Source organism: Pelophylax lessonae (genome assembly GCF_965119305.1).
Source record: "Pelophylax lessonae genome assembly, chromosome: 4".
Classification (NCBI taxonomy): domain Eukaryota; kingdom Metazoa; phylum Chordata; class Amphibia; order Anura; family Ranidae; genus Pelophylax; species Pelophylax lessonae.
Genome location: NC_138771.1, coordinates 281145820 through 281151656, shown reverse-complemented (window position 1 = coordinate 281151656; position 5837 = coordinate 281145820).

Here is a 5837-nt window from a genome sequence, read left to right as displayed (position 1 = left end):
GAACATCATCAATACTATATAGACCAGCTTAAAAAGTACTATATAGGTCCATTTTGATGACTTTTGAGGATTGCTTTAAACATACAAATAAAAGTGCATTCTCAGTAGTAGCAGTATTTTCTTGGAAAACGGCCTGCACTCTTGGGAAACTACTGTAACAGGCATTCTGTCATTGGGCCATGCAGAACATGCATAGATTATAATGTAAGACTATTTGTTATGTAGTTTCTCCTTTTGGCCACAAGATGGAGATAGGGAGATGATGACCTGTCCTTCCTGAACATGAGGAGACACAGAGAACTCTGGGGAAAAAGGGGAGTTTCAGGAATTGCTGGGTAGGCTGAGGTGATTTTGGGGGAAGGGGAGAGAGGGGGCGAGAGAAGGAGAGCGCAACAGGGGACAGAGTGAGGAGAGGAGGACTGTGCCCAAGATTGTCAGCCAGAGAAAGAGAGAGCCTGAGTTGGCAGAAATCCACAGCCATTTGGGGGATGTCCTGAGTCAGCAGCGAGTTATCAGGGCTAGTGTGGTGAGAGGACAAGGCGTGGGGTGTCATCTCCAGAGACGGAGGGAGGCCAAACAATTGGAACCTACTACAGTGTGGGGAAGCAGCTCTGGGACCAGATCGTGGAGAGACAGAGCCACTGCCGGGATGCTGTCTTTGCCATGCTGCCTGCCAGAGTCAACCTAAGCAACCTAAGCCAGTGGACGACTGATTGGAGGGGCAACTAACACAGTGTTAAATCACACAGAGAAAGCTGCGCTTGGATAACAATAAAAAACGTATTTAAAATCAAATTAAATTGTTTGGTATAAAGCCAGCTGCTACACATATGCAGGATAAAATATAAAAAAGTATTAAATAAAAGAAGGTGTAGCACTAAAGCTAATCAGAACAGTCCATATATAGCACTTGTTTGCAGATTGTGGGGAAATGGGTTGATCAGGCAGATGAGTAGATGAAAACCACCACCAGACACCGAGCACACTGCCTCTTACCCTGCAGCTGATTCTGCATAAACCATCGCTCAATGGGCTCAGCCAATTTCCTTTACTTGGAACGATACTCCAATCCTTTTACAATAGTAGTGTCTCCATATACTTAGGCAACCGGAGAAATACACCAAAAAGGCCCCAGAAACGAAGGAAATGCTCATAGGGTAGTACGTTCAAAGAATACAAATTTTAGTAGTAAAATGAGATGATATACACTCACATTATAGCAGAGTATCACATGCGCTTGTACAAGTCTGGTTACCAACCACAAACATGGCCGCTGTTTCCCGAAGCGCGATGACATCACACGTCCCAGTCCCACCCAATGCGTTTTGTCAGCAATGACATAATCAGGGGAGTGGCTTGTGTGCGGCATCACACTCCTTAAATAGGGACGGAACAAGCGGCTCAATCAGCTAGAGTGTGTGGCTTCTGCCGGACACAACGATCATCCACACCGGAAGAACAACACAATCCGTTCACTCCAGCACACAAAATCATTGGCACAGGGAAAGGCAAATCAAAGCAAAACAATCCCCGCCAGCAAAACATATTTTGGGCTGTACTAAAACATTAATCTCTTAAAGCAGAGTTCCACCCTAAAAATGAACTTTGCACTGTCCGTTGGCTTTAAAAAAACCTGAAAAAGAATTGGATAATTACATATTTTTTTCACTTACCTTGTTTTTAATGAAAATAAACTTACCTTCCTTCCTCCCTCTGCGGCCGTACATGAGCTCTACCACTCAAAAAGTACAAATCAAAACAAAAAAAAAAAAATCAAAAATATACATTAAAAGCATATGTACTTCCAAAACATATTCATATTAATATAAATGGAAAATGTGTTTAATCGGAAGACATTTTAAACTATTAGCTATAAAAGCATTTTGCCATGTGAGACGTAGGTCTTAACCCTGTAAATCCATCGGGCTTCTAGTTTAGAAATCTCCCTGACCACATTACTCCCCCGCCAATTCGCCACAAAATGTATTATGCCAATGAAAACTGTCCCTTTAGGGTCCCTACTGTGGTAAAGGGCGTAATGCTTGGAGAGACTGTGGCCAGGGAAACCTTTCCGAATGTTGGCAACATGTTCATTGAGTCACCAACATTCGTTTAGTACGCCCAATATATTGCAAGCCACAAGGGCAACATACACTATATACTACGTTCTTGGTCGTACACGTAATGAATTGTTTAATAACAAAATTCTCATGGGTAACAGAGGATTCAAACGAAGTGACCTTTCTTGGCAGATGAGTAGTGTTGAGCGAACACGGACTGTATTATTCGTGTTCGTACCGAATAATTGGATTTTTTGTACCCGAACACAGACACGGACACTTTACTGTATGTTCGGGTAAAAATCCGGGTTCGGTCGTTTTATTTCCGGGTTTTGCATGCTTTGGCGCTCTTTTCATGGCGGGCTTTCAACAGCCAATCAACAATCGTTTAACTGGTGTGCCTTAAGCCATCCCAGCCATGCCTGCAAATGTCTCAGTAGCTGTGATTGGCCGTCTGAAGCATGTGACCAAGTCTTTATAAGTTCCAGGCAGTCGCAGCGTCTTCATTCTGCTGCTTAGATCAGGGACAGAGCACACATCAACGTGCTGGCTGCTGATTAGGGAAAGACAGGCAGGAAAAAAACATTTGTGTCCGGATAGAATTGAGGGACAGGTCGGAGTGTTTAGGCAGGGCGAGTTGTAGGCATTTTAGGGATAGAGTCTGCTGAATTATAGGGTCAGTGTCTTCTACAAAGTACAATCGATATTGCTGTGTGGGGGGTGGGGTGACTCTGCACTCAATCCTGATCTACGATCTCTTTTCAATCCTGTTAGGGAGAGGCTGCTGAATTTTAGGGAAACTGTGTTCTACAAACTACAATCGATATTGCTGTGTGGTGTGGGATAGGAGATAGGCAGGTGTCGGTGATCCACATCCATTTTTCTGTGTGTGAGCTGCAGTGAACACAATCTTTTTGGGCTGCAGTGAACACAATCTTTTTGGGGTGCAGTGAACAACGTCATTTTTGGGGTGCAGTGAACAAAATCTTTTTGGGGTGCAGTGAACAAAATCCTTTTTGGGGTGCAGTGAACAACATCCTTTTTGGGGTGCAGTGAACACAATCTTTTTGGGGTGCAGTGAACAAAATCCTTGTGGGGTGCAGTGAACACAATCTTTGTGGGGTGCAGTGAACACAATCTTTTTGGGGTGCAGTGAACAACATCCTTTTTGGGGTGCAGTGAACAAAATCCTTTTTGGGGTGCAGTGAACACAATCTTTTTGGGGTGCAGTGAACAAAATCCTTTGTGGGGTGCAGTGAACACAATCTTTGTGGGGTGCAGTGAACAAAATCCTTTTTGGGGTGCAGTGAACAACATCCTTTTTGGGGTGCAGTGAACAAAATCCTTTTTGGGGTGCAGTGAACAACATCCTTTTTGGGGTGCAGTGAACAAAATCCTTTTAGGGTGCAGTGAACACAATCTTTGTGGGGTACAGTGAACAGAATCTTTGTGGGGTGCAGTGAACACAATCTTTGGGGGGTACAGTGAACACAATCTTTTTGGGGTGCAGTGAACAAAATCCTTTGTGGGGTGCAGTGAACACAATCTTTGTGGGGTGCAGTGAACACAATCTTTTTGGGGTGCAGTGAACAAAATCCTTTGTGGGGTGCAGTGAACACAATCTTTGTGGGGTGCAGTGAACACAATCTTTTTGGGGTGCAGTGAACAAAATCCTTTTTGGGGTGCAGTGAACACAATCTTTGTGGGGTGCAGTGAACACAATCTTTTTGGGGTGGAGTGAACAAAATCCTTTTTGGGGTGCAGTGAACAACATCCTTTTTGGGGTGCAGTGAACAAAATCCTTTTTGGGGTGCAGTGAACACAATCTTTTTGGGGTACAGTGAACAGAATCTTTGTGGGGTGCAGTGAACACAATCTTTGGGGGGTACAGTGAACACAATCTTTTTGGGGTGCAGTGAACAAAATCCTTTGTGGGGTGCAGTGAACACAATCTTTGTGGGGTGCAGTGAACACAATCTTTTTGGGGTGCAGTGAACAAAATCCTTTGTGGGGTGCAGTGAACACAATCTTTGTGGGGTGCAGTGAACACAATCTTTTTGGGGTGCAGTGAACAAAATCCTTTTTGGGGTGCAGTGAACACAATCTTTGTGGGGTGCAGTGAACACAATCTTTTTGGGGTGGAGTGAACAAAATCCTTTTTGGGGTGCAGTGAACAACATCCTTTTTGGGGTGCAGTGAACAAAATCCTTTTTGGGGTGCAGTGAACACAATCTTTTTGGGGTGCAGTGAACAAAATCCTTTGTGGGGTGCAGTGAACACAATCTTTGTGGGGTACAGTGAACAGAATCTTTGTGGGGTGCAGTGAACACAATCTTTGGGGGGTACAGTGAACACAATCTTTTTGGGGTGCAGTGAACAAAATCCTTTGTGGGGTGCAGTGAACACAATCTTTGGGGGGTACAGTGAACACAATCTTTTTGGGGTGCAGTGAACAAAATCCTTTGTGGGGTGCAGTGAACACAATCTTTGTGGGGTGCAGTGAACACAATCTTTTTGGGGTGCAGTGAACAAAATCCTTTTTGGGGTGCAGTGAACAACATCCTTTTTGGGGTGCAGTGAACACAATCTTTTTGGGGTGCAGTGAACAAAATCCTTTGTGGGGTGCAGTGAACACAATCTTTGTGGGGTACAGTGAACAGAATCTTTGTGGGGTGCAGTGAACACAATCTTTGGGGGGTACAGTGAACACAATCTTTTTGGGGTGCAGTGAACAAAATCCTTTGTGGGGTGCAGTGAACACAATCTTTGTGGGGTGCAGTGAACACAATCTTTCTGGGGTGCAGTGAACAAAATCCTTTTTGGGTGCAGTGAACAACATCCTTTTTGGGGTGCAGTGAACACAATCTTTTTGGGGTGCAGTGAACAAAATCCTTTGTGGGGTGCAGTGAACACAATCTTTGTGGGGTACAGGGAACAGAATCTTTGTGGGGTGCAGTGAACACAATCTTTGGGGGGTACAGTGAACACAATCTTTTTGGGGTGCAGTGAACAAAATCCTTTTAGGGTGCAGTGAACACAATCTTTGTGGGGTGCAGTGAACAAAATCCTTTTTGAGGTGCAGTGAACACAGTCTTTGTGGGGTGCAGTGAACACAATCTTTGTGGGGTACAGTGAACACAATCTCATACTTCTGAACATTTGAGGGTGCTGCCTGTTCCATACTCCTCCTCCTACTGCTCAACCATCCTTTTAGGGGTACAAACAATAGTAATTGGGGCCTAGTGTGGTGGTGTACGTGTGAGATACATACACTTTCTTTTTGATCATATTTTCTATTCCGCTATTCAATTAAATCCTTTGGGGATCAATTAAATTGCGTGATAGTCTGTGTCGGTACGTGTGAGATCCACCTTTCCAAGTTTTTGGGGTTCATCTCATACTTCTGAAGATTTGAGGGTGCTGCCTGTTCCATACTCCTCCTCCTACTGCTCAACCATCCTTTTAGGGGTACAAACAATAGTAATTGGGGCCTAGTGTGGTGGTGTACGTGTGAGATACATACACTTTTTTTTTGATCATATTTTCTATTCCGCTATTCAATTAAAACCTTTGGGGATCAATTAAATTGCGTGATAGTCTGTGTCGGTACGTGTGAGATCCACCTTTCCAAGTTTTTGGGGTTCATCTCATACTTCTGAAGATTTGAGGGTGCTGCCTGTTCCATACTCCTCCTCCTACTGCTCAACCATCCTTTTAGGGGTACAAACAATAGTAATTGGGGCCTAGTGTGGTGGTGTACGTGTGAGATACATACAC